General features: G+C 36.0%; 1 protein-coding gene across 1 annotated transcript in view; it reads right to left on the bottom strand.

Moving 5' to 3' along the window:
- The window catches only part of LRFN2 (leucine rich repeat and fibronectin type III domain containing 2), a 321,289-nt gene that overhangs the window by 93,592 nt on the left and 205,743 nt on the right, over positions 1–21,954 (bottom strand). The window contains exon 3 of the mRNA XM_031964900.1: positions 21,839–21,953. The gene's annotated coding sequence lies outside the window, so the exon portion shown is untranslated. The remainder of the gene's footprint in view (positions 1–21,838; position 21,954) is intronic.

The following is a 21,954-nucleotide window of genomic DNA, read 5'->3' as shown; positions in this document are numbered from 1 at the left end:
AACTTTAGACAAGTTATGTAAACTTCCTGAGCTTTTATTTCCTCTTCTGAAAAAAAAATGGTGGTAACTAGGCCTGCAATACAGATGTCAGAGGGTTGTTGTAGAAAATGGATCCTAAGATCACAGATGTAGCTAAGTTGGCAAGGCTCTGAAAAACATCTTGTCCTTGGGTTCTTAACCTTTTTATATATGTCATAGACTATTTTGGAAGACTGTTACCCTTTCTCAGAATGATATTTTTAAATAATTGAAGGAAATATTAAGTTCAAGTAGAAATTATTGAAAATAAAGATGTATTCTTTTCTATTATGCTCCCGGATTCTCCAAAATTTGTGGCTCTATGAACTCAAGTAAAGAACTCTTTATCTGGTCTAAGTGTTTTAACAAGTGAGGAAACTGGGGAATCAGGAAGGTGGTAACTTATGAACCTAGGTCCTCTGATTCCAGGATCATGTTTTATTCCCTGTAAAGTTCTTTGCGAACATTAAAGGAAGATATAAAAATCAGCTGTTATTAATCTTCAACTATGTGCAAGGCACTGGAAATTTAATGTATCTCCTTATTTGCAAGAGGATTAATGGAAAATATAGTTGTTTTCTTAGCCAGAGAGGCTGAAAAATCATGGGAAGTGGAAATTTGCAGAGGACATAGGGACATAGACATGTAAATAAACAAGGGGCCAGCCAAATGCAAGTTAAGAATGCTGCTTTCCAAAATGGATATCATTAACAAGCATTTGAAGCATTGTCTAGTTCAATGACCCACTAAAGGACTGATTTGCCTAGACAGAATTTTGTTGATACACTAACTGCAGCTGCTACTAGTAGGATTTGGTTAATTTATCCTTTCTCTACTTCTTCTCCCTTTCTTGTCTTGTTATTGCCTAGTTAACTAGCATTATCTCTAGAATTTAGAATTTCCTACTCTTGGCCTCAAACTTTGTCTACACTCTCTCTCTCTCTCTCTCTCTCTCTCTCTCTCTCTCTCTCTCTCTCTCTCTCTCTCTCTCATATATATATATATATATATAATATATATATAAATTATAAATATATAAATATAATTATAAATATATAAATATAATTATAAATTATAAATATATAAATATAAATATAATATATATATATATATAAATATATATATATATATATTTCTTTTGCAATGAATTTGTTCTCCAGATAAAAACAAGTTGATTTTTATTGCATTTTGAGCCAGTATTTGCTATACAGTAGTGGGCTACACAAAGGGAATAAGAAAACCTAACTAAGAGATTATGTTAAAGATCTGTTTCTTTTTTTCTCCCCTTCCTTATATTAATATAGTCCCTAACTGCAAGGAATTTATAGTCTATAATCAGGGATTATATGGTACATAATAAACTATTATACAAAATATAATTTCAAAGACTACCTCTGAGACTGAATGGTTGTGGAACTTAGACAAGTTAAATAAACTCCCTGACCTTCCAATACCGATTCTGAAAAAAACAGTAGCAACAAGGCCTGCAGTAGTGATGTCAGAGAGCACTAGTGTCTACAAAAACAAAGATAAGATCCAGACTAAATATTTCACAAAAAATTCAGGAGGCAGAGATCACTTTTAGCTTGTTGGAAGGAGTGGATCAAGGAAAAACTTCATGAAGGGAACTGAATTGATCCTTGAAGGAAAAGATGGAGTCCAAAAGGCTTGCCATGGTCTGTTTCTAGTCTCATAAGAGAGAAATCCAAGGAATAAGGAGATACATCTTCCTTTTGGGTTCAAATCTTTGCTCTGTCTCTTATTACCTGTGCAGTCTTGGGCAAGCTCTTTCCTTTTCTGTGTCTATTTTCTTTTTTTGTAAAGTAAGGGGTTGGACTGGGCTATCCCTATATTTTCTTCTGTTTCTAAAATCTTACAGTACCTCTGGCTCTTGAAATAACTTATCTAAATTTAAACGAGGTTATGATCTTTCCAGTACTGTGGTGACATTATCTATCTTTCATTCAGCCATTCTCCTTGATGGACAGGGAAAGGGAGGCAAAGAGAATGAAATCAGATAGGGTGTCAATAGAAGAGTCAAGGAATGGCCACAAAAGTTTCCCATTTCACCTTCTTGGACTGACCCATGATTACTAGAAAATCAATTATATCCTACACCAATTCAGGACATAATGTCACCAAGTAACACTGTCACCTTGTCAGATGTGACATCACAAGCCATTAGCACAATTCATCATCTATAAGCAGTCATCCTAATAGGCCTAGTGTCATGTTATCTGTCTATTCATGAAGTTGTTTTTCTTCCTTCTTTCCTGCTCTATACTTCAAAATCTACTTCTTCTTATAGAGCCTACAAATAGGGGAGGGAAATTAGTAATGGAAAACTAGAACTCTGGGCCTAACCTGGCTCCTTATCCAAAGGGCAGCTTGGTGTGAAGTAGATCCTGAGTTGGGTTTGGAATCAACCTGGTTCAAATCTGCCTCTTGCAGCAAAGCAAGTAAACTGAGGCACATTTTTCTGAGGAACATATTAGCAGGGGCATGCTTTCTGTCAAAAAAAGTCAATGGGTCTGTCTTTGGCTAAAGACTGTAAGCAAAAGAATAGTTCTCTTTTAATAGGTTTTCAAGAGTACAGAGCAAAAAAAGAATAGGATAAGTGACATCATGAGATTGAGGACAACATGATTGGTTAAATAACTAAGGCACAGAGAACATCATAATTTGTTGGAAATCTGGCAACTTGAGACTGACAACAGCTTCCTTCCCTCTCACCCTACACACCTTATAACTAAAAAATGGGTCTAACAGCAAGACAGTGGCTCAGACTTTTTGGACAACAAACAAACTTCCTTGAAGGATAGCTTGGTAGTGTAAAGATATTAGGCCTGCCTCCCTTATCTTCCAAAGTGATCCAAATTCCATAAGTAGAAGAGTAATTAGCAGAAGAGGTATATTTTTAAATTTCACTCATTACAGTCCAGCTGAATTAAGTTCAGAGACAGAGAACCATAATTTAAGCAGCTACAGAACAAAATGAATTAATGATAAATAGGATGAACAGATAAATGATACAGAACCAATCTTAATCATTCTTCTATGAACAAGTCATTTGATCTTTGTAGGTCTTGGTTTCCTTGTTTGTATAATAGGGTTAATGATATCTTGAGATAATGTATATAAATGAAAGTGAGTTACTATTAAAGCAAGCCTATGAACTTGTTTGTTGGCCCAAACAAGTCACTTTGTGTCTATGGGTTTCAGTTCCCTCAAAATACTAGACTAGATACTGGACTAGATGATCTCTAAGCTTCCTGATTTAAATCCAATGACTCTTATTTTATTCATTTTTCTGTTTGGAAGTGAGTAGGAAGAACTTAAAACAACTAAAGTAGGGCTGTACCATGAAAAAAAGCACTGAATTAGAAGCACAGGTCCTGTATTTGAAGTCCAGCTTTACTATTTATCATCTCTGTAAACTTAGGCAAGTCTCTTAGCTTCTGTGTCTCAGTTTCCTCATTTATAAAATGGATTGGATGACCTATAAGATTCTTTCCAACATTTCCTTTCATAATCATCACTTTTGTTGTTTCTTTTTAAAGGATTTCCCCCTTGCCCTTGAGGATAAAATGTAATCATCTAAGTGAAAAAATCGAAGCATTATTTTTGTGGGCATAAATGAAAGAATCCATATTCTTCAAATTTCCCAGAGTACTTTGCATGCTACTTATGCCATTATCATATTCTATCTTGGGTCATACTTGCATACATATAACACCTGGATACACACGTGTCACATCCTTGTACTGTAAGTTCCTTCATGGCAGGATATGTGCCATTTTTCATCTTCATATCCCCATTGGATAGCCCACCACTTCACACGCAGCAAATGCTTAACAAATGCTTATTGAAATGGATTGGATCTAATTGAATAAGGCTGAAGCTCTGTATCGATTAGGTGGGCTATTCCTCATTTCTAGTGCTTTCTGTCTGGCTCTGTGAGCAGGCTGCAACACATTACAAACAGAAATTAGGAAGAAGTAGAGTAAAAAATGTCATCAAAGAAATAGATGAGTTAAAAAGAAGAGGAGCTGGCCGTGGTGCTGAGAGCAAGGAATAATTGAACAGACAGTGGAGCTGCACTGACATCCTTATGATGGCAAGAAAGGCTTCCTGCTTGTTGGGTAGACCCTTGTGTTGAACTAATGGGAGAGTATGAACTAAAGTATCACAAGAAAACTGGAATGAACCTCTACACAGATGAGATCAACTATTCATTCCAGTATTTAAATAAATATGGCTATAACCTTGGTAGTCAAAGAAGAGGCACTTTCTGATTGGAAACCTATTAGAGATGTATAATCTTCCTATATATGAGTCAGCAATAGGAGGCACCTCCATTGGTATACATTAAGTAACCTGAACCTTGTTGCCTTGGGAATTAACACATTGTGACAACTGGTTGTGACAAACATGGTTTATGTGGCGTTGGAAAAAAAAAGAGAATTGGAAAGTGTGAATGTCATTTTTCCTATTCCCAATGTTTACCAGATATATGGTCTTGACTAAGATACTTAGCCTCTTTAAAACTTAGTTTCTTCATATGTAGTTTGCATTTTTTATTTTACATGTTCAGATATAATCTATAAGGTTATATATATATATATATATATCTGACATATATATCTGAAAAAGGCCTCACAGTCCATCTAGTCCAATTCTCTAATTTTACAGAACAGGAAGCTGAGTAACAGGGAAATGAGATTACTTGCTCAAAGACAACATGTAGTAAATAATATAGGTTGGACTTAAAACTAAGTATCCATACTCTTGATAATACATATAAAACATTTTGTAACATACTCTATTCCAGATTTTAACAGAGGATGAGTATGTCTGACTAAGTTGTTGAAACATTTTCAACATGTGTTATCACAATCAGATTTGACAGAGGCTGAGTATGTCTAAGTTGTTGAAATATGTCCAGCATGTACTATCATAATCAGGAGGGAAAAGACAAAAGGTAGAAGTTCCTCAGACTTGGTTAGTTCTTTCCTTGATTAGTTTATATGTATGCTACAGTATAAGAGGCAAGACAAAGTAAGAAATAGTTATTAAAGATTGACTATTATATGAATTCTACAGATTCACAGCTCATACCCCATACTACCTCCATCACTTTCTTAGAGTATATTGATCTCAACTATGATCTAACAGATCACATAATATATGTATCTATAGGGTCGAGGGCAGGAAGAGAGGATTCGGACCAAGTTTAGGGGACCTTTACCTTTCTTCTGAATTATGAAATTGGCCTCCTATTCCCATTGTAAGTTCCACAACCACAGATCAGGTCTTATTCTTTTTTGTAACCTCATTGTATATAGTAGATACTTAACCAATCTTTTTTTTAGATTGAAATAAATCCCTTCTTTTGAAGTTAAGGGTTCTGTTTAGGCAAAGGGACATAGGCTGAGGTATGCTGGGTTCAGTAGGATCTAATTGCCAGATAAGTCAATTGGAAAATTTTTCATTGTGAATAATTTACATTTTGAAAATTCCTACAAACCAGGGATTGATTCATTGTTTTTGAATGTCTAGATTTAAGAAAAAATTAACATTAAATTTAAGAAAGATTAAGAAAGAAATATAAAAAACCACATTAAACTTAAAAGTGTGTGTATATTTTTTGGAGAGTCAATTATTAAACATTTACTCAGCATACTCCTGGTAGAGGTCCTTTTAAGTTCCCTACTCACTGAACTGTAACTAGCAGTGCCTACCAAGGCTTTGTTCCAAAGTAGAGGACAATGACAGCACTTAAACTCCTACAGCAGCAAGTAACAGGTGAATTTAGCACCTAGCTACCAAGAATAATTACTTAAAATAGGAAAGTACCAGATGCTTTCCTTCCCCTCCTCCAGTCATGTCTCAATCCCTTTTTCTTTACACAACCACCTCCATTCCTCCATTCTCTGTCTATTCCTTGAAACTGAATTTTGGTTAAATTTGAGAGTGTGTTTTGCACTGCTTGAGTTGGGAAGATTTTGCAAAGAATACCCTGGGCATCATCTTGCTAATTATAGCTCTGCCTACAATCCACCCCAAGTGTTCTGCCCTTATGTACTGGACAATGGTAATTAGGACTGTTCCCCCTAGTTACACAGATAGGAAAATTAGAGTGCAGACATGCTTTAACAATAAGATTGTGCCTACTTTAACATAAAGATTTTGTTCCTTGGTCTGTTGTACATGCTGAAATTATAAGGAAATAAAGGCAACTCAGACTATTTAGGACCTGCGATGAGAGTCTAATACCTATCTGAGTGCTTCCTCCCCCACTCCCCCACCTGCCCAATAAACAACAGGTTTTTTTTAAATGGTTTGGACTCTTCCAAGCAGCAACTTTCCCCTTAAAACCCAAAGGATAATGACTTCTCATTTTACAGATGAGTAAAACAATCTCAGAGAGTTTAAGATACTGGCCTAAGCAGAGCTGGGATTTGAACCCTTCTCTTTTACTACAAAGCGCATTCTTTCTCCTGTTCTGTGCTAACCTTCTTTCAAGGTCAGGCTCCTATGATCCTTAAATAGATACAAGTGAACCAGTGCTAGTATCATCATTGCCTACACTTATATTTACAAACACATTATCATCATTTTCACTATTAGTAATACCTCTGTAGCTATTACTCACCATCATTATGACTAGTGCTGTCTTCACTGGCAAGGAAACGCTCAATATAATTATACTTACCAGAATCACAAATTACAGAAATGAAAAGTTAGAAGGGGTTACAGAGGCTATCTTATCGAATCCAAATACACACACACATACACACACACATATTTCTACTTAAATAATAACTAAAATATAATGAGTTATTTACATGCTATATAATTTGGTCCTCATAACAACCTTGTAAAGTAGATGTCTTCATCAAACAAACCCATTTTATAGATGGGGAAAAAAGGATCAGATAAGTGGAATGACTTGCTCATCGTCACACATCTATTAAGTGTCTGAAGTAATATTTGAACTCAAGAGTTCTTGTTTCCAGGTCCAATACTCTCCCCATTACCTCTATCTATCTAGTTGCCAGATATATTATGTTAAATGAAGTAACCAGGTAGTATATTGTATAAAATGCTAGACTTAGCATTAAAAAGAACTGCATGTAAATTCTTCCTCAGACACTTAATAGATGTGTGACAATGGGAAAGTCACTTTACTTCTATGACCCTCAGTTTCCCTATCCATAAGATAAATATAATAGTAGTACTTATTATCTCATTGAGTTGAAGTGAGACTCAAATGAAATAACAAATATAAATTGATTTGTAAATGTTTAAAAAACAATTTAATTGCTGTTATGTCATTTGCTCTTCTGGACAACCTTATGAGATAAATGCTATTGCCATCTTCATTTTATAGATAAGGAAATTGAGTCTGATAGAGGTGAGGTGAGTACCTGCGTTATATTTAACTGGTGATCATACTGTCTCTGCTCAAAAAACAGGGAGGGGGTACTTATTATATCCAGGCACCTTTGGATAGCTCTCATTATTAGCAAACCTTTCCTGGTAGCTAATCTAAATTGACTTCCACAATTTCCACCCCCCCCCCTCCAGATTCTACTTTCTGGGTTTAGAATTCTCTTAGATTTTTTATAACCTGTCCCTCTTAATTTTTCCAGGTTTTCATGCACCATTGCTAGTATTATGAGTTGGAATCTGATTAGTGTAATTTTTGCTTCAAACACAACTTTTTTTTTTCTTCCAAAGACACCTCTCCACAGTAGAACAGGATCAGGAAATGGTAATTAATGTGGAATGGCCATAGAGGGACTTACCTACAGACTCAACTAGATCTCTCATTTGAAAGGAACATGTTTTGGAGACCAAAATAAAATGAAAGTCACTTATTCATTAAACATCTCAATAGCGAACTCATTTGTAAGTTTCCTGGATGTGCCAGACTGTTCCCTCCCCTGTCCCTATAACACTAATCAAACGAGGCTCTTCAACTGGGATGGGGAGATTCTATGGTTTCTGAGTCTGGTTGGTTAATAACATTCTATTGGCATTAGATCTCAAATACATTAAAATAAGTATCACAACTGTGACAATTTGGGAAATAATCTGCTAACCTCCAAGCATGGTATGCCAAGAACAAAACAAGCAAAATGTCAAAATTTTCTTCTAACTCAGATCACTTCAATAAATTTCTAGTAGAGGAACATTGATAGCCTGAAGACTTTACTCAGACTATTATTTTTTCTGATAAAGTTAAAACATTGTCCTTCCTCATTCTCAGGAAAATGTGATCCCTCTCTGTAAGTGATGAGAATGTAATATCTAGACTCCCATAGATACTTATAGATTTGTTATTTTTTGTCTCTTTTTTTGTGGCTGGAGACATGATGGCCTTCCTAGCATAAAATAATGATCAAAAGATAAATTTCTTGAGGTGAAAGCCCCTTAAACTTTTCATAGAATTATACATCTAAGGCAGGAAAAGTCTTCAGATTCTGTCCAACCTCTCATTTTGTTTTTTTTTATTCTTTTTATTCTTAAAAGTATTTTATTTCCCCAAAAATACATGTTAAATATTTTCAACATTCATTTTGGCAAGATTTTGTATTCCATTTTTTTCTCCTCCTCCCCCTTACCTCCCCTCTCCACAAGATAGCAAGTGATCTGATATAGGTTATACATGTACAATACTTTTTAAAACATTTTCATATTTTTCATGTTGTGCAAGAAAAATCAAGCCCAAAGAGGAAAAACATGAGAAAGAAAAAGCAAAACAAAAACACCCAAAGCCCCCCAAAACAAAGCAACTCATTTTAAAGATGAGGAAACTGAGAACAAGGAAGACAAAGAAACAGTAAGTAGTTCACGGAAAAGGTATTTGACCAACTCTCTTACTCTAGAGCCAATGCTCTTTACACTGTCATACTTTACATCCCCAATGTCTTGAAATTAAGAGCCTACTATGCTACAGGCATTATGCCAAGTGATAGGGATACCAAAAAAAAAAAGCAAGACAGTCCCTGCTCTCAAGGAGCTCACAGTATAATGGAAGAGATAATATCCTTGTAAGTTATAAATAAGATAATTTGAAGACAGTTTCAGTGGAAAGATGCTAAGATTAAGGAGTAGCAGGAAGAGCTTCTTAAAGAGAGTAGGATTTTAGCTGAGACTTGAAGGAAGCAAAGGAAGCCAGGAGTTAGAGATGGGGAAGAAGAACATTTCAGGCATGGGGGGACAGTCAGTGAAAATGCCTTGAGTCAAGAGATGGAGAATCTTGTTCAAAGTACAGCTAGAAGGTCAGTGCTACCAGATCAAAAGGTCTGAGAATTGGAGGAGATGTAAAAAGATCTTATGTGGTCTTCTTACATAGATGAATTTATCTACATAGCTATATAAATATATGTATGTGTAAAATGTATATATATCATACCATATTACATATTATATATATATATATCATACCTATATATATATAATAACATTCTATATTCTATATGACATAATATGTTATGTTACAATGTATATTATATGACATTTTACATACATCATGTACTTTTTTGGTCAGATTGTTTTTTAGCCTGGAGTTGGGTGGAGAGGAGTATTTATAATTTCATCATTTTAAGAACTTTTCAATATAAAAACTTCTTTTCATTGATATAGATCAATAACTCCTCTCTAATTTATAGTCATGGAATTATATGATCAGAGATGGAGGATCAGGAAATCAGGAAAGGACTTTTAGAGGCCTTCCAGTCCCACTCTCTTATTTTACAGATGAGGAAACTGAGACTAAAAGAGATCAAGGTAACTTTCCCCAGCACCACAGCCTCAATTATAGACCCAGCTGTCAAGGAACTAAACTTTTCTGACATCAAGGCTAGTCTTGTAGCCATTAAGCATAACTGCCTCTCACATACTTTATCTGGATAATCATGAGCAAACCACACAACTGCTATAAGTCTCAGTTTATCTATCTGTAAAATATGAATAATAGTTCCACATAGGTTGTTATGAGGAAAACACTCTGTAATTCATGAAGTGTTCTATAAATCTGGCCACTGTTATTTATCTCAGGTGAGCCCAGCAACAAAATGTGTGTCTGTTATCCATAGAAGAATTCTAGGAAGTTCCTTATCAATTTAGATGCAGGATGATTTTTTTTCAGCTAGGCAAACTCAAAGTCTGTCTATGGCTTTGCCTTGTTCTTAATGAAAAGGTTTCCAGAGTTTAAGGTTATTGTTATGAACAATGGATCTCATGGTAGAACAGAATGTTCAGGAGACTTGGCTCAGAGTGTAAATGCTCCCCCAAGGCATATGTAAATATTGATTTTTAAATAAAACTGAATCCCTAGCATGGATTTGGTGGTTTGCCTCTTTCTTTAAATTTATAGGGCAGAAGCAGAGAGTATATTAGCCTTAGAATCAGGAAGATTTGTGTCTGTCCCTGACACTAGCTCCATGGTATAGAATTCAAATCTATAGGGCTCAACACCAAATCCAAAACTCTCTCCTCCTTTACCAGACTGTTTTTTGAGATTTGTTTAAAGTAGGAAAGTCGACCATAAAAGAGAGCCAGATTAGATGTCCAGGAAAATGATAAATAAGAGAAGATATTTGAGCTAAAAAATGAGGAAAAATTTTTTTAAAAAGCTATAGGGAATCTGATGGGAGTTGTTAGAGCAAGTTTTATAATGGGACCCAAAATTTGACTCAAACAATCAGAAATAGTCTTATTTCTCTCTTCCCCCATCCTAGCTCCTTTCTTCTCTTCCCCTCCCCATAGGAAGAGATGGAAGGAGAAGAAGGAGGAAGGGTACAGAAGAGGATGGTACAAAGAAGCTTTGAAAAGCAGTTTATATATAGATTGTTTCATTTGGTCTTTTTATGTTAAGTATAAATATTGTTGTCCCCATTTTACAGATTAGAAAATTGATCCTTATTGAGATTAAATGACTTGTCTGGACATCCAGATAATGTGGAAGTCAGAATTTGAACCCAAATCCCCTCTGTTCAAGTTTTCTTTTCACTGTGATGAGGAGGGAGCTGCCAAGGAATTAAATTAAATTAATTTGCATTTGCAAGGCCAAAATCTCAAGGATTTCTTTTCCATGATTTGAGTAAGATCTTTCCAGGACAGAGAGGAAGGAAGAAAAATCATTCAACCATATAAAAAGAAAGAAAGAAAAAGAACTAGGTGGGGGGAGAGGCTGAAATTGCAAAAATACAAAAAAAAAAAAAAAGAGAGAGAGAGAATATATAAAGCACTGGGGAGAGCAGCAAATGAGATGAGGACAAGCACCTGGATACTACTTAGGAGACATTATACTGTATTTTGTCACAAGAGATTCCTTTGCCAGTCAGCAGTAGGACAGGTTTGCAAGTTACTCAATCATGACAGCACAATAGTTTTATCAATGAAATCAAACATCTGGTCAATTTAGTGAAAGATTAGTGTAAATGGAGAAGGACCTGGCTCATAGGAGGGGGCAATAGGGTTTTCAGTCCTAAAGTCCTAAAGTCCTAAAGGACTGAGCTAAGCTTCTGTTGGAGATAACACCAGAGATGGGAGAAAAGTCCTATGACATCATAACTAATTCATTTACATACCCCCTTTTGATTGACTGATGAAGTTCAAGCTGAACAGAATCAAGAAAACCTATCCATGATATGGTGAATTTGGCTTCTGATGGGGCTGGGAGTGGGAAAGACATAAGAATTCTGGGCTGAACACATAATCTAGAAGCTTTCAGTGGCTAGGTCTATATGTACATCCCCAAGCTTCATCTTGTGTGATCTGTGTCTTCCCTAATGTAGCAATGCAAATCTGCATAATAAATACCCAATTATCCCAATTACCTTTAATTGTTTGGCTTGTGAAGCAACAGTGTTAACAATAGGCAAAGGCTCGATAAGGGAGCACCAGCATTTAGCAGAACAACCTATTCCCAGTGTTAGGGATAAAAATGAGGCAAAAGAGGCCATCTCCTTCCAGCCAGCTAATGAGCCCACCCCTCTGAGCCTGGGGCAGATTGTTTATGACTAGGTGATTTATTTTAATCCTCCTAAGTGATTCCGGACTGCTCATATGGTGACTTCTTAATACAATGGTCATTAAAGACTTCATAAAAAACATGTAAAACCTTTGGAAAAAGAAGAAAGGAAGAGCCTGTTAGCTCTCCTTCTACATTGACCAAATCCAGTAATAGCCCAGACTAATTTTTTTGTCTGAGAAGAAGCAAGTCCTTCATCTTGGTCAAACTAGGAAGGACAAACTTTACAGGAGTGGAATAAGGGAGATGAAGTCCAGAATAAAACGGTCGTGCTAGACCCTACTTCTCCAAGACTGAGATTCACAATAAATTGGACTAATAATACATTTATTTTTACTCTTTTAAAGCTTTTTCCCTTCTCACTAGCTGAGCTAGTCAGTGGTAGAGAGATGTTGGAGGTGGAGTGTATGGGAAAAGAAAAACCACTGGTTTTCTGCTGCTATAAATTCGCCCTTCATACATTTACTCAGATAGAAGTGTTTATCGACCACATAAGATAACAGAAATTTTTAGAGCTAAAGATTTGACTTGGGAAATTGCATGGTGACTATGGGAAGTAACATGGGCCAGTGGAAAGAGTTGTGGGACTAACTGCCATTTGCTAATCATGCCTCCTGAGTGAATGGTTTTCTCTGGGTCCATTTCCTTGTCTGCAAAATGAGTGTCATACTTTATTTTTCATTACCTAGCATTTATATAATACCTTAAAGATTACAGGTCTCTTTACAAATATTAATACATTTGATCCTCAAAACAACTCTGGAAAGTAGATGTTCTTATCATCCCCATTTTTAAAGGGGAGAAAACTGAGGAAGGCAGAAATTAAATATCTTGCCCAGAGTCCTACAGCCATTAATTAAGGGTCTGAAGTCAGAGGCACCAAGTTGTATCCTACTAATTGTATTATTTTGTATAAAGAATCACAAACTATAAAATAATTCATACATGAAAATGATTATTTTTATTTTATATTCTGTTTCCTCTACTAGGAAAGACTTCTTTACTAGTTTGATTAGGTAAAAGAGGTCATCTTCTGCTTCCTTTCTTACAGCTTTAGTCACTAATTGAGGGTTGCCTAAGTCAAAGAGTTTAGCTTAAAAAGATCTTAAAAAGACCAATGGCCCCTGCTGTATTCAGGGTCATCTCCAGTTGTCTAGGTCTATATGTGGCCACTGAACTCAGCTCCAGAAAGAGAAAGTGAAACGGGTGACTTTGTACATCCTTCCCTCACTGAAATCCAATTCACTTTCATGTCGTGACACCATCTCCCTGATGTTATGGCCCTCTTTGGAAATGAAGGACAAAACAAACAACACTGGCACAGACTAAGTATTTAGAAAATTATTTTTGATTGATTGATGTAGCAACTACAAGAAAGTAAGACAGGAATGCTTGAAGAGTTTACTAATTAGTTGGGTTGACAAAATACATACAATTATCAAAAAAAAATAAACCTCATACATTGAATGAATGATGCAATACATGAATGAGGGGGAAATATGCTATCATTATAAATAGTATTTACTGGAAGGAAACATTTTGTAGTGAGAAAAATACTAGTCTGGGGATCAAAGGGCATGAGTTTAAGATCCAGCTCTGCCAGTAACCAACATGTTATTCCAGGTAGGTCATTCCATCTCTCTAGACCCAGGTGGTTATAAGGATCAGATGATGAGATGTCTGTGGAAATCCTTTGCAACCACAGCTATATAAATGCCAGCTATTATTATTATTCATTGTTAGACTAAACTCAGGCTGCGGTTCTTAAACAGGCAGCAGCAAATTCATTAATTAACGTCCTGTTGCAGTTTAGAAAGCTGATTTTGTTAGCTTAAGTAAGACCCCAGGCCTTGCTGAGCACGCTAATTTTGTTAAAATACTGACTTGAGCCCAGGGAAAATGCAAAACATATTCAATTCACACACGCTGGTGCAATTAAAATATTACATTAGCAGCTTGTTCTGCTAATGGGCAGCATAAACTTTTAGGACTATAAAAATAATGAGCTACTGGTTTAATTAATCAATAAGCATTTATTAAGAACCTACTGTATGCCAGATATTGTTGTGCTAGCAGCTGGGGGCACAAAGAGAAAAAATGAACTGGTCACCTCCCCAAAGAGTTCATATTCTATAAAAAGGACAGCATGCATGTATAAAAATGTGTATGTATGCCCAATAAATGCAAGGGAATTTGTGAGGAGAAACAATGGTGACTAGAGGGACCATAGAAGTTCTTATGAAGGAAGTGACTGTTGAATTGATCTTTGAAGAAAACTAGGGATTTATAAGAGGCAAGAGTAAAAACTAATACCTTCTAGATTTGAGGGGGAAGGAGGACTTTTATCAGGTGAAGCAAACATGATTAGAATTATCTAAGTAAACATAAATTGGAATCTCTTTAGTGAATTTGCCTGTTGGCTTTTGATTAAAAAATATTGCCAATATCAGCTTGAGCTTGATCTCTGATTTGCTAAAGGACAGTCTATAATTAATTTGATTGAGACAAGGATATTTGGGGGTCAATTATTTTGAAGGGTAAGATGCTTTGACCTTGGTGTTTGAAGAAGAAAATGAGGATGGATTAATGGTGAGGAGAGAAGGGAAGATGAAGGAGCAGCAATAAAAAAGAGCTGAGGGAAGATTGAGCACATGAGATGGTGTGGCTAGAACAGGAGGGTCACGGCAAGAAGGAATGAAAGATGAGAGTGGAAAAAAAAGGAAGATAGACAAATTTGATTGGGAAATAGATTTGTCACTACCAAAGATTTGTGTGTTTCTTTTAAGAACTCAGGTTGCTCAACAGCAGAGCTTATGAGATTTCTTTGGGGTGCACATCCAGAAAACTATCACAGAAGACACAAAAATTCTCAAACTCTACAGCTATGTTGCTCTGGTGTTAAATGGAATGAGGGTCTCTCTTGGTTTCTGTCTCTGTCTCTCTGTGTGTCTCTGTCTTTATCTTTGTCTCTGTCTTTCTTTGTGGTTCTCTCAGTCCCTGTCTCAGTCTTTCTGTGTCTCTTTAAATCTCTGTCCTTCTATGTCCCTCTGTCTCTACTTCTCTCTCTCCATTTCTCTCTCTCTCCATTTCTCTCTCTCTCTCTCTCTCTCTCTCTCTCTCTCTCTCTCTCTCTCTCTCTCTCTCTCTCTCTCTCTGTCTCTTTCTGTCTGTCTCTGTCTCTTTCTCTCTCTGTCTCTCTCTCTCTCTGACTCTCTCTCTGTCTCTCTCTCTCTGTCTCTGTCTCTCTCTCTCGTGCTAATTTTGGCCATGAGTTGGGAATTTTTCTTTTTTCCTTCCTTAGATGTATTCACAGGAGACACTAGCAAGGAGGAAAAACTGGTGCACTTCTTACCCACCTCATATTCCTGGTTCAGTTGTGTGTTGTGTTAAGAAAATAGGATGAAGGCTGAATTTCAATTGATAGACAATAGGGATTTATTCTAAGTTTCTAATTAGAGGCAGGGAAAGATGAAAATAGAATCTGAAGATTAGTCCAGTGATGGTATACAAGATGGAATAGTGGGCAGCATTTAGATACAGAAAAACTATCTAGGAGGATGTTGTAGTAATTCAAATGTGAAGTGATCAGGATCTGGACTAAAGAAATATCTATGGAGAAAGAGAGAAAAGAATGAATGAGAGAAATACTGGGAAAAACTATGGCTAGGACTTGATTAGATATAGAAGAGGAGACAAAAATTATTCTAAATCTTGGTAGTATAGTTGGTAGTACTTGATTTGGAGTCAGAGTAGCTAATTGGTCCAGAAGATAGAGCACTGAGCTTGATGTCAGGGAAACTCATCTTCGTGAGTTCAAATCTGAACCTCAGACAACATAGCTCTGTATCGCCTTTAACTGTATTCCCTTAAGCTTGTTTGTCTCTGCTTTCTCATTTGTAAAATGAACTGGAGAAGGAAATGGAAAAGCATTCCAATATCTCTGCTAAAAATAAAATGTCCTCCCCCTCAAAAAAAAAGTGTCAAAAAGAGTTGGACAAAATTGAAACAACTGAACAACAATTTGGAATTAGGAAATAGATCTGGATCCCTCTGAATCTCAGTTTCTTTATCTGGAAAATAGGAGACTTTCTACATCTACAAAATCACACATCTTTCATGCACTGACTTTTAGAGGACTAAAAGGGACTTTGGATCATTTACTACAATTTTCTCGTTTACAGAGATTGGGACAAGTCCTAACAAATGGAAATGACTTGTCAAAAGATTACATAGCTACTTAGTGACACCTAGTTCAGTCTATTTTTAAATTTTTTTTATCATAATCCTTATCATTATTATTATTATAAACCATGTATTTACACACTATCTTGTTTCTTATTGGACTTGAAGTGGCAGTAAGGCATTGGAATAGTCAATGTTTCCACAGCAAAATGCAGAAATCACTAGAGAAAAGTGTCTAAGACACCACAAACACCTTTCAGTAGTAATTTTGTGGCTTAATAGATTTGGGGTAAGTTAGGCAATTGTTTTGTTTTGTTTTGTTTTGTTTTTTTCATTTTTCTGAGCCTCACATTACCCATCAATAAAATGGGGATAGGGTTTTGTTCTACATATGTCATAAGGTTATTTTTGAGGAAAGGGCCTTATAACCCTTAAAGCACTATACAAATCTGAGTGATTATCATATCTCTTACCATCCCAATGGTCTTGATAAAACAGTCTTATGGAAGGGTATCTTCTTTAAGAGTCCAACTGGTAGAAACTCTGTACTCAATTACAAGAGAAAACTGAGCCATCACTAAATCCAGATAATTTAGTATTTGTTAAAGTAACAGTGATAATGGCATAGATAATCAGTTAATCCCCAAATATCAGAATTTTTAAAAAAAAGGAATTCCCTCTGGGCTATAGGATAACAATAGTTCATATTTATATAAAACTTTTAAAAATAACTAAGTTCTATATTGATGTGCATACCCTGTGAGGTAAATGCCATTTTTATCTCCATTTTATAAATGGGAAACCTAGTTTCAGAAAGACTAAATAACTTGTTTAGGGTCATATAACTAGTATCTGAAAAAGTATAAAAATATAGGTCTCCTAGATTTCAAATCCATTATGTTATATTTGCTCTCCCACACTTAATAGCTGCATGAACCTGAGCAAGTCATTTTATTTGTCTATAACAGTTTCAACATATATAATATGATAATAATCATTATAATATAATAATATAATTAACAATAATATTTTAATACCTATATCATAAAGTAATTGTAAAATGAAGTATTTTATGAACTTAAAACATATACGAATTGGAGTAATGATGGTGACAGTAAGGATCATACTTTTAATGATTTCTTGGAGATAGGACAAATGAATATTATATTTGGGTCAAGCAAATATTACAAGTCCTGATTACCTGAGTCCATACTGGCCCAGTAAAGATGGGAAGTGGTTAAGAAATCAATAATGTAGAATTACAAATTTTATCATAGATAATTAACTGAAAGTTGGTTATACTTCCTTTTCTATGAATGTCTGTGTTCATGATTAATTCCTTTCCCAGTCAGCCAGGACCTTAGCCCTTCAGATGGAATCACTGAATATCAAGGGTAAAGGAAAATTTAGAAGTTAACTATAGGATAACAGATGTAGAGGCAGAAAGAATCTTAGAGATCACTTAATCCCACTCATTCCATTTACAGAGGAGAAAACTGAGGGCAAGATAGGGACAGTGATTTATCTGGGGTCACACAAGTACTAATCAAGTTATCAAGAGATGAATCCCATTTAATAAAGACCTCCTATATGCTCGGCACTAGGGTTCCAATTATAATAAATGACACAATTTACAGGCAAGGGAAGTTCTATTACAATGGAGAAGACAAAAAAGAGATTATCTCTCTCTCTCTCTCTCTTTCTCTCTCTCTCTCTCTCTCTCTCTCTCTCTCTTTCTTTCTTTCTCTCTCTCTTTCTCTCTCTCTCTTTCTCTCTCGCTTTCTCTTTCTTTCTCTCCCTCTCTTTTTTTCTCCCTCCCTCTCTCTCCCTCTTTCTCTCTCTTTGTCACACACACACATATATACACATACTTACTTATTGCAATGCATATAGATACACAAATGTTTATATATTATTTATTATATAAATTTATAAACTTTTAAATAAATTATAAAATATATTATATAAAATAATAATAGCTGGCATCACTATAAGCTTCCAAAATATTTGGCAAATATTATCTCTTTTTATCTTCATAACAATCCTGAAAGACATTATCCATATTTTACATATGAGGAAAATAGAACTGAGATTAAATGACTTGTCCAGGGCCACACATCTGGTAAGTGGCTAAGACTGAATTTGAACTTAGTACTCTATCAATTCCAAGTACTCTGCTACCTGATTATATATACATAAAGAATGCATATAGAAAGAATCAAGAAAATACTTAAATACCATAATGTAGAGCCAAGACTTGCCTTCAAGTCTACAGACTGCTGGCCCAGTATTTTTCCCCATAAAACTCTAATGTTCAAGACGGACTTCAGGAGATAAGAGGGAAGATGATAATGAGCTGAAAATGTGTGTGTGTGTGTGTGTGTGTGTGATTTCCTTTTTAGATGCAAACAGAGTTAAGTGACTTGCTCAGTGTCACACAGCTAACAAGTCTGAGGTCCCATTTGGACTCAGTTGCTTCTGACTCTAGGGCCAATACTCTATCCACTTCATCACCTAGCTGCCCATATATATATAATTTCTTCTTCTTTTTTTTTTCTGAGGCAATTGGGGATTAAGTGACTTACCCAGGGTCACACAGCTGGGAAGTGTTAAGTGTCTAAGGTTGAATTTGACTCAGGTCCTCCTGATTTCAGGGCTGGTGCTCTATCTACTGCCCCACCTAGCTGCCTCCTGCCCACATATCTCTTAAGCAAGGCTAATGGATGGCTTAATCATTTAGTTCCACAAACCAAGTATACTCAACTTCACAAACTCATTTTCTACCAATCTCATTCATGTAAACCAATTCATCTGGAAGGTAAGTGAAGCCCCATTTAAGAGCAGTGGACCTGTCCTATTATTGTGTGGCCCTCAAACACAGATGCCATTTGTAGCCAGATGCCATAATGCTTGAGTAAGAAATAATAATGACCACCATTTATAATAGAGCTTTAAGATTTGTCAAGTGTTTTACTTTTGTATCTCCCTCAACAACCCTGTGAGAAATATGCTACTATTACATCCATTTTACAGATGAGAAAACTGAGCAGCAGTATTCAGGTGCACATTTAACAACTAGCTCTCATTGGGGGGAGGAGGAGAGGAAAGAATCTAGACATGACACACTTTATCTGTATTATCTCTTCTCCCATGGCCCAGCCCTCATATAGTGGCTCAGCACTAATCTCCATCAGTAAGGAGAGTCCCATACCAAAAGTCTTTGGAACTAGAGTTTCATTCACATTTTCTCCGTCATTTTAAATCTCAACAATGACCTAAATGGTAACTTAAGTTTTGATTTGTAGCATTTGTCAATATATAAATGATCACACTGAAAATTTAATGATTGACTCTCACCAGGACACCCCGTGAAACTGAGAGATTAAGTGACATACTCAGAGTTTGAGAGAGGATTCAAACTCGGGACTTCTTGACTTCAGGTCTAACACTCAAAGAGTCAAGAATTTTGTCATTTAGCTGCTACATATATTCTCTCATCCTCTCACCATTCCCTAGATGGATATACTTTCCTGTGCTTAAATAAAAACAGTCCACACCAATGAACATCAAGTAAGAGATGACCATGTGGTGAGTCATTAGACTTGTGACTTTCTGGGAGGGAACTTGAAATCTATCATGATAAAATGGAAAGGGCATCAGGTTTACAGTAAGGTTACCATTACTAGTAATTGATTAGTAACTTAGTACTTGTACATTCTTTTGCTATTTTTTATCTAAATCAGTTGGATTGGTTGATATTCAAAGGTACCTTTCAACTAAATAAAGATCTTATGATTTTAGAAAGTTCTCCTTTTATATACTCTACATTGTAAATTTAGTATTCTTTTCCTCATTACACATTTGCATTCAAACACATAATAGACTTTGCAGAAACACTCACAGGTCATACTGACCAAATAACTATATGATCACCTAGTTCTTTTACACATTGGTATTTTATAGTCACAGGAAAATATAGCAACTTGAAGAGGGGAGAAGTGGGGATAAGGGATTAAATGGCATAGTGTTTCCTAATATTTCTTAAAGTCTTTTGCTCTGACCTGTAATTTCAAAATTCTAATCTGCGTGTTTTGGTCAGTACTTGACACAGGACCTGGTACATAGTAGGATTTTTATAAATGATCATTATTCTTTTAGAGACCTCAGTTCCTCTGCAGTGTTCCATCATCTTATTGTGTGCTCACTAAGTCTTTTAAAGTGAAAAACTACTTTACTACAGCATGACAGTTCATTGTACAATGTACAGACAATATATTTAATAGGTATACAGCTTAGCCAATGAATCTAGCTCAACTCTACTTAATGCAGGAATCTGATTGTTAACAATTCCAACCTCTCTCCCTTATTTTCTACCTCCCTGGACACCTCCAACAAGCCGCTTTGCTTTTTATTACAGCCCCAGGAGATGCCCTGTTCTTTTGTGCTAAGATTTATGTAGAAATTGCTCTCCCCAAAGGCACCTGAACCTCAATCCTCCAATATGAGAGTTCCTCTGATTTGTACCAGGTGCCATTTTTCAAACATCTTCCTTCCCTAGCCGATCTCTGCCTGAAAAAAAAATCCTCATTTTGGTTATACTCACTCTTAACCTGGACATTCAAAGTCCTTCCTTAAATTCTCGTATCTCTATCCTGGCCCAGCCTATATCTACCACTTCACTTTAAGTAATAAATTTCATTTCCTATGCTGGATTTTTTTCCTCAACATTCCTATCGCAGTTTCCTCCTCTATAGAGTAAGGAGTGAAAATTAGTTAATCTCTAAAGTCTCTTTCAACGCAAACTAATTTTTTTGCGGAGAGCATAATATCATTTGTCAAGTCATTAAATCATTCACCCTAAATGTCTTCATGTGTACAATGAGGATAATAATAGTTCCTACCACCTACCTACTAAGGTTATTGTGAGGATCAAGTGAGATAACATATGTAAAATGCTTTGCAAACTTGGCTAGTATGCTGTATGATAGACCCCTTTTCTTTTCCCTCACCAGAAGACACACCTTGCCCTGGACCCCTCCCCCTTTTAGTTATTTATATCACATTCCATCACTTTTCAAGCAATACTGACTCATTACCAAAACAAGCATCTCTAAAACCCATTTTAACATTCTCATCATAGAGTAACCTACTTTTTAAAATGTATGACCAAACCAGCATGCAGCAGCATGACTTGAATACTCACATAATTTTAACTTGAATACATACATAAATTGGGGAAGGGGGGATGTCTTTCTTTACAGAGGCACATCCTAGTTTGATCTAACCACAATTAGATCCTGTACTGGAACTGAGACTTCTAGGGTCTTCAGGGAGCCCCAGGAACCAAGAGGCACCAATCTATTGTGCTTTGAAAAGGCACTTTGGGAGGTGCTGCTCCATTTGAGCTGACAGAGTCCCAGAAATAGATGACAGGCTATCTCCATCTTTCTTGCACAATTCCTGGGTAAGGAAGCCCAGAGGACCTCAGAATGCTTAGTGGACCTAGATGATGGTCTGAGGGGGAGGACTTAGAGAGATAGAATGAAACAGGGAAGGAAAACCAGGAGCAAAGAGTAGAAACAGACCACTCACCCAGAGAAAGAAGGTCGTTATTGCTGGACAAAGCCAGGGAGAAAAAGCCCAAGGGCAAAGACTGCCATGATTATAGTATGACTCTTCCACCTCTCCTTCCTGTGTAGTATTGTACC

The sequence above is a fragment of the Sarcophilus harrisii genome, chromosome 4 (genome assembly GCF_902635505.1).
Source record: "Sarcophilus harrisii chromosome 4, mSarHar1.11, whole genome shotgun sequence".
Taxonomy (NCBI): Eukaryota; Metazoa; Chordata; class Mammalia; order Dasyuromorphia; family Dasyuridae; genus Sarcophilus; species Sarcophilus harrisii.
The sequence above is the reverse complement of the archived record's forward strand: the minus strand, read 5'-3'. Positions and strand labels throughout refer to the sequence as shown.